This window comes from Neophocaena asiaeorientalis, unplaced genomic scaffold, assembly GCF_003031525.2.
Source record: "Neophocaena asiaeorientalis asiaeorientalis breed wild unplaced genomic scaffold, Neophocaena_asiaeorientalis_V1.1 scaffold248, whole genome shotgun sequence".
In the NCBI taxonomy this organism is placed as follows: domain Eukaryota; kingdom Metazoa; phylum Chordata; class Mammalia; order Artiodactyla; family Phocoenidae; genus Neophocaena; species Neophocaena asiaeorientalis.
The window spans coordinates 1881991-1890348 of NW_020185320.1; the positions used below are offsets into that span (position 1 = coordinate 1881991).

The window sequence follows — 8358 nt, forward strand, 5'->3', positions numbered from 1 at the left end:
ATTAAAAAACACAGAAATCACACAATTTTTTCCCTCCTCCCTTCAGACACATACCTTAGCAGCGAGAGATATATCCTTAAATATTTCCTCAGGAAAAATTAATGAAGTGCATTAAAACGGACCTTCTTTCAAGCTGTTCCCAACGAACTCATTTCATAGCCTTTATCATGGCTTCCTTGCCATTGGGGAAATTTATCTAAGTTATTAAAAAAAAAAATTCCCTACAATTCTCAGCTGAAAAATTGGCTTCTGTTTTTTCTACAGAGCTAACTCACCTGATTTGTCAGAACAGCTTGAAAATGAAGTGCTAACTGGTGGATTTTATTGAAAGGAAACCAAGTGGAACAACATATGTATTTTCTTAGGAAACTCACAGTCATGTGGTGTTCCTCGGGGTGAATTCTTTGTTATGAATTACAACCTGCTTACTGATGAGTTGTTAATAAAAAGTGGGCCTGCCGGGCCATTATTTTTTTCCACACAGTACACACAGTTTAGTTTTCTTTCTTTCTCTCTCTCTCTTTTTTTTTTTAAAGTTTTCATTAATGCACTGAGTGTGAATAAATGTTTCTAATTTGTAATTGTTTGCCCTTCATCTGGACAATAATTTATTGCCAAATCTCACACTTGTCCATTATTAGCAGCCCTCCCCACAGGAGCACGCTTGAATTTTTCTCATCCCCCATCCTTTCTTGCCCCCCTCCCTTCCCGCAGCCCACCGCCCTTTTTAAATTGAGGGAATGTGGGACCAGAAAGTTGCAGGATGGCAGGGATCTTGTGCGTGGAGGTCAATCCAAATCTGGGCTCACGGAAAGCTAGAGGTAACCCAAGCACTCGTGGGTCTGTCCACGTTGCATTGTAAGGCCCACCAGCTGGAGCTGTTTGGAGCTGAGAAAACAAGCTGAGGGAAAACTGTTGAGGCAAACTCGAAACAGATGGTAACCTGAGGTGGCAGGACAACTTTATTTAGCGTGGCAGTTCGACTTTATTTATTTATTTTACACGCGCATCTGGTCGCGCTGGGGCGCCTGTATGCATACTCGTTATTAGACTGTTAATAGTGGATCTGATTTGCCAGGGAATATGAGCAATTAAGTTCACTATGTATTCAAGTCGATTCTTATTTTAGGGGGCCTGTGTGAGGCATGTTAGTGGTTAGGGTTTTATGTGGAAAGGGCATAGGAGCTGCCCGTTTGAAGCTCTAGTGGTGTGGAAAATGCGTATCTACAAATTAAGGATCTGAAAGTGGCCCCGCCACCGGAGAACACGCCAAGTTGTCCCTAAATGGCCAGCAGGATGCTACTGCATTGCTGTGGATGCATTCTTGATTTTAGAAATATTTGGGGTTGCTTCTTTGTGGACAGGTGGACGGCGGGTCCGTCGCTGTTCTCATTGGTGGCGTGAGTACAGGTCTAGGGATGGGTTTGGGATACGTAATTCATTGGCCCGTGTGTCCTTTCTCCATCAATAGCTCCATCAACACTTAAAATTAGAAAAATCATTTTGTGATGGGAGAGAACGCGAGATGGAAACTTTCTTTGGTAAGAACAGAATAAAAAACTCAGACTGTTTTTTCTTTTAGTTCCTATTGGGTGTAATTTTCACCCTTCTGAATTTGATCTGGGTCTTAAATTTCTAAAAAAACTGCAATCACTGTGGTGGTTTCCATTGAGTTGCCAGGGCTCGGTCTTTGGGACAGGTGGGTTCTTACCTGATTTATAGCTAATTTTGTGGAATTGGGAAGCTTAGCTACTTCGAGTTGTTACCTGGAAACCTGACGAGTTTTATCATTACCCAGCAGATTCAGTTTTTCCAACCACTGGGGGCTCATTCCCGATGTGTGCAGAGCTCTATCTGCTCTAAATGTACTGGTCATCCTGACACTTGAATTAAATCCACAAGGAACTTGGTACAGAGGACATTGCATACGTGAGCAAGGCTGCCAGTTATATAGTCGCTGCTCACCTAAGAGCTCCAGAACTTGTCAGTAATGAAAATGTCACTGAAGTAAGATTACCGAAGTGTGTCCTAGTAAGAAGAGTGTGTGTGTGTGTGTGTGTGTGTGTGTGTGTGAACTAGACTCTTTAGGTATGTTATGATAATGTGAAAAGGATAAACACCCTCTGTCCCTCAGCAAATAAGGACACTGCCCTTTTATGAATGAGAGCAGGCACTGCTTTGATCTGAACTTAAGGGGTGCGGGCTGCCATTGCAAAGCTGGATGCTGCCGGGGAGTTGTAAGGATGACATGCAGGCATGTCACTCCTCTGGGAGTCTGTTTGCCTCTTCTGGTGCTCAGAAGACGGTGTTGTCATCACTAAGCAGGTCCTGCCCCATGGCAGTATCACAGATGAGTGCCAGTTGGCTACTTGTTCAGCTGTAGATGTGGAATGAGAGAGCAGAGACGAGAGACAAAGGAGCTGGGAACTTTCAACCCAGGACATTGATGTCAAAGTGTCATAGAATGTTTTACATCCAGGACAGTAGACATCTACAAAAATTCCATCCATTTTCACTGAGTCAGCATCTGTTTAATCAGACCCACCATAGACTCACTTTCTTTTTCTCTAGACATTAGAGTTCTGAATAAACAAGAACTGTGTCATGACTGGTTATGACCAGAATGTCATGTTCATTGCAGGAATCATACTCGATGGTTGGTGGGCTGACAAATCTCTCGCATCTCCAAACGTTGAAAAGGAAAGAGTTTAGGCTTTGGGGTCAAACTGACTGGCTGTGTGATGATGAACAGATGAATTAACGTCTCTGAGCATCATAGAGAAGCTCATCTAAAAATACTCCTGCCCCAGTTCTTGTGAGGATTAAACAAGATAATGAATGGAAAACACATAAAGATAATAAGAACTTAAGCAAACAGGCAAAATAATCAGTTTCTCCCTCCCTTGTTCTTCTGTGGAAAATACTTGTTAAGGATTTAAGATTAGATCATATTTTATTCTGCTAACGTGTAGCCACATGTGGAGTCTTCATGACTCTTTGAGCCAGATTTAGTCACAACTGGTCAAGGAAGGAGGTTTTCCTCAGCCACCAAAGCATGATGAAGCCTGTTGGAACAGGAATCCATGTACTCTGAAGTCAACATGTCCTGATAATGAGGTTGAATGAATCCAGCCTTTTTTTTTGCGGTACCCGAGGCCCTCACTGTTGTGGCCTCTCCCGTTGCGGAGCACAGGCTCTGGACGCGCAGGCTTAGCGGCCATGGCTCACGGGCCCAGCCGCTCCACGGCATGTGGGATCCTCCCGGACCGGGGCACGAACCCGTGTCCCCTGCATCGGCAGGCGGACTCTCAACCACTGCGCCAGCAGGGAAGCCCCAGCCTTTTTTAAAATCACAGTTCACATGAAAAAATTGAGCAGTAAAATATATATTGCACGCACAGAGATGACTGTTAAAACCTCACATCCCCTTTAAAGACAGAACAACATTACAGATGATAAAGGTCAAGCAAAGAAAGAATCAAAGTAGTGAGAAGCCTTTTGATCATAGGTTCAAATCCAATGAAGGAGGACCACTTCAATTACCTTTTCTTCTGAGCAAACGGGTGGACTGGTGTCACCTGTGATGCTTCCAACTAAACTTCTGCCTCCTTCAGTCCCTTCCCTGGAGGATAACTTAAAGAGTCTCTGCTTTCTCACTGAAGGCAACCTGCACTGGAAAAATTCTCTGCAGACATAATTATATACATTAACAAAATCCGTGCATATGTGTTTGTGTGTGTGTGTGTTAAACCACACTTAATTCTTCCCTTTGGCCCTGATTTTTAGGACTCAAGCCCAGAAACAATAGGAGCCTAGCACCTTACTGTATGATTTCTTTCATCTTGTTTATTTTTTAAAGCTTGTGAAAAAAAATTCCTGATCCCTTGAGTTCAAAGCACTCATATGTCCCCCATCTCCTAAAGGACTTTCTCCAGCCAGGCCTCTTCTTGATTCATCGGGTCAAATCCTCCTACACAGCCTGCTTGTTTGGCAGTGTGGATCAGCTGGTATCTGGCCCCCTCCTATCACCAGGGACTCTTCAAACCCCATAGTTCTCACCCCATCGGTGACATTCCCTCTCTGGGCAGGATTTTCTCTGTGTGCGCGTGCGTGTGTGAAAATCCAAGTTTTTACTATCTCTCTCATCGTCTCCAGGGGGAGTTCAGGCTTCCTGTTCTGTGTTTTTCACAAGTCTGGATATTTTCAGCTCCCACTATACAACTTTACACATTCCTTCGTCTGGATATCAGCTGTGGATCTGGGAACATAATGACGCATCTGAGTACATTTCTCAGATGAATAAAACTGGTGAAACTCCCAGCGTTTCCATCATGTCTTCACCAAAGGAAACTGCTGCTGTCCTAGGTGTCTCCAGCTTTCCCTCCTTGGTTCTGAGGGGTTGAAGGATGGGATGTGGTGAGGCGATGCATGTAGAATCTCTCAGTAGGGTTGGAAATATTTTCTCTTCATTGAGGGACTACATATTCACCTCAGTCCTTGGAGTTGGTAAACTGTTGAGAAAAGTTCAGCCGACTTCTAAACTTCACCCCGGGCCAGCTTTTCTCAAGGTCTGCCCTGCCTGTCATGGTAAATGGGCATGGTTGTCAGTGCAAACGGTACCCTGGGAACAGTTGGCGTATCCTCTCTGTCATGAAGGTGGGCTGTGATGCAGCCAAACAGCCATCCTGCCAGCAGTGGCCAGGGTCAGTCTGGCGGGTCCACGTTGTGTTTAGTGGATCCACAAACACATTGTGAGGAAGAAGAGTGATGGAGAAGGCTCAACACCGCCCCCTAGGGCTTGGTGCAAGTTGGAAGTCAGAACAAACCCTGAGGATATAACTGGACGCATTATTTCCAGAGGTCTTTTCAGACCAGGATTTTGCTTCCCTGCCACCCTTCTCCCCAAGAGATTATAAAGACATATGATTTTCTACACACCATGTTTCTTCTCTTGTCTCTATTACAAGTATGACTCCCACTGGGCTTGTTTTACCCTGTTCTTAAAAAATGTTAATACCTAGCAAAATGTTATTTTCAGGGAATATTATAGAGCAAAATCTAGACGGAATTAATAAACTCTCTGGTATTGGCTGACTTGTGTCTGTTCAAAATCATATGTTGAAATACGCCTAGTACCTCATAATATGACTGTATTTGGACATAGGTCTTTAAAGGAGTAATTAAGGTTAAATGAGGTTGGTGGGATGGGCTCTAATCCAATATGACTGGTGTCTTTACAGGAAGACGAGGTTCAGATACAGACTTGCACAGAGGGAAGACCTTGTGAAGACACAGGGAAAGGCCATCTACCAGCCAGGGTGAGAGGCCTGGGAAGAAACTATATCTGCTGACACCTTGGGACTTCCAGCCTCCAGACGGTGAGAAGTAAATTCCTGTTGTTTAAGCCACCCAGTCTCGGGTACTTTGTTATAACAGTTCTAGCAAACTAATACACTCGCCTTGAGAAAAAAAAAATTTGTTCAAAGGGTGAAAATTTACTGAAAACAAGTATATTGGCTTGGAAAACTCTTGAGTGTTTTTCTTGAAGTTTGTTTCCTCCTGAAGCTGCATTTTACAGGTAAGGTATAAACGTGCTAAAATTTCTTGAAAGATTTTTCTTATAAGAAGATCAGCTATGTTCCCCACCAACTTTCTAGCCTGTGAATGCACTTAGCAGATTATTTATTTCTTCACTGATAGTAGAAAAATAAGCCTAGACAGAGTGCAGGCAAATGATCATACACTACAAAGGAATGAATTCAAATCAGTTCATTTTTCAGATATTTCAGGGGTTTAAAAACTGGCTTAGTTTGAAATAAAATCTCCCCCATGAAACATATCTAGAGGAATCATGTTCCCACTCAGACAACCTTTGTGTGGATCGTCAGTGGGAGTTTTATTCTTGTTTGTCCCCTGCCGTGTCCGACCATTCAGCACAGTCTATGTCATAGTGGGATTGCTTCCCTAGTCTGTGAGTTTCCATGTGGGAAACATCCCAAGACTACTTGTTTTCATTTTTTCCTTCTCTGGGAGAGACTGACAGAGCTAGGAGTTTGTAGAACCTATGTCCCCCCCGCTTTAAGTTTACTTAGAAAAAGGAATTGACATTGGTTCCAAAGTGTGCCTTGCAAAATGCCCAGGGAACACACACTTCTGCTTGCCTCACACACGGCCAGAGCTCAGGAGGCTTCTCCCACCCCCTGAGTCTCAGCTAGGCAGCAGGGAGACCCTCCATCCCACTGGCAGACCTGTGGTTCCCATTGTCACCCAGAGGATGCAAGAGCAGAGTAGGGACGCATTGCCAAGGCGGCTAAAGGCTCGCATAGCTGGCTGACGGGCAGGAAGGGCCTTCTCCCTTTCGGTTTGGTTTTATCACATCAGCCTCCTGCCCTCCTGTGGTCCATTAGCTGAGGAAGGGGCGTTGCAATAATGCAGGGGGTGAAGGAAAGGAGTGAGGATAGTTACTATGGAAAGAGGCAAAACCAGATAAGAAAAGAGGACTCTTGGGGTGGAAGAGAAAAAGGACCCTGCATTAGAATTATTTTATGAGAAGTTTTAACCAGTTCCCAGAGGGGAATTCAATTCTGAGACAAGGGTTCTTATGAAAGGGATTTTCCTTGACCCTCGAAACACATGGGTTTGAACTGTAGGGTCCACTTACACGTGGATTTTTTTCAATAGTAAATACCACAGCCCTACACGATCCCCAGTTGCTTGATTCCCTGGATGTGGAAACCACAGATACGGAGGAACCATGGAAATGGAGGATTCCCAGATATGGAGGAATTGCATATATGGAGGGCTGACTATGATTTTCTGATTTTCTGATACTCTGATTTTCAACTGTGCAGAGGGCCCGCACACCAACCCCGCACTGTGCAGGCTCAACTGTGTTAGGAAGCATTCCCAGGGAAAGCCTGTAGGGGGATGGGAAAGCATGAATTCATGATTAGGGAGAGAGGGCAGGCAATGGTGTAGTATTGGGCCAAGTCCCAAGGAGGGAAACCCTATTCCTTCTATATTTCTGTGTAACAAATTGCCCCAAACAACAATTAACTTTTATCACCTCTCAGAGTTTAAGTGGGTCAGGATTTCAGGAGTGGCTTGGCTGGGCAGTGCCGGCTGGTGTGTCCTTGTGGTTGTAGCTACAGTATCAGTCAAGATCTCGGCAGGTTTACCTGGGGCGGGAGGATCATTTGCAAAGCAGCTCACTCACCAGGCTGGAGAGCTGGTGCTGGCTGTTGGTGGGAGGCCTCAGTTCCTCTCCACATGGGCCTCTCCCAGGATTGCTTGAGTGTCCTCCTGCTGTGGGAGTCCCCAGGTGTGTAGCCCAAGAGAGAAGGCCAGGCAGAAGCTATCCATTTCATGACCTAGCCTGGGACCACGACGAGCATCGTTTCCCCCATCTTCTGTTCTGCAGAAGCACTCAGGCTGGCCTTTATTTTATTTTTTATTTTTATTTTTTTGTGGTAGGCGGGCCTCTCACTGTTGTGGCCTCTCCCGCTGTGGAGCACAGGCTCCGGACGCGCAGGCTCAGCGGCCATGGCTCACGGGCCCAGCCGCTCCACGGCATGTGGGATCTTCCCGGACCGGGGCACGAACCCGTGTCCCCTGCATCGGCAGGCGGACTCTCAACCACTGCGCCACCAGGGAAGCTCTGGGCTGGCCTTTATTTAAGGGGAAGGGAATTAGGCTCCACCTTTTTTTTTTTTTTTTTGCGGTACGCGGGTCTCTCAAAAATATGGAATGCTTCACGAATCTGCGTGTCATCCTTGCGCAGGGGCCATGCTAATCTTCTCTGTATCATTACAATTTTAGTATATGTGTTGCCGAAGCGAGCACTAGCCTCCACCTTTTGAAGGGAGGAGGGTCAAAGAATTTGTGGACATTTAAAAACTTTGGCTGTGTCCTGCAGGGAAGCTCTGGAGATAACATAGTTTACCCCCACCCCCCGCCCCCAGACTGGTCTCCATCAGGGGCCGGGGAGCTGGAATACTTGTTCTCTCCTACCTGCCCATCTTTGGATCCGGGCTGCCTGAAGTGGGAAGGGCTTCATTTCCCAGGCTCCCAAGGGCGGAGTATGAGAACAGCCCTTGGAGGAGCGAGGCAGGTGCTGGCTGTGGAGGGTGAACCAGCCCCTTGCCCCGCCCCCATGGCAAGCAGGGCAGAGGGACCTGAGGGATGAGATGCGGCACGCTGACGAGGTCTTCCTTCCCTTTCTTGTGCGATTTTGTCTCTGAGCGGAATTCACTGTTGTCTCAGAGAGCCTGGGAGCAGATGTCGGAAAACTACATAATGAAATCAAATAGCAAAATAGAACCAGGCAGATGCTTGCCCAAAGAGCAGGGGAAGGAGATG

At 45.9% G+C, this 8358-nt stretch overlaps 1 non-coding gene across 1 annotated transcript; it reads right to left on the minus strand.

Moving 5' to 3' along the window:
* Positions 1–7735: 7735 nt before the first annotated feature.
* Positions 7736–7842, minus strand: LOC112392183 (U6 spliceosomal RNA). Its single transcript, XR_003001642.1, has one exon. It is a non-coding gene; the product is annotated as a U6 spliceosomal RNA (small nuclear RNA).
* Positions 7843–8358: the final 516 nt, after the last annotated feature.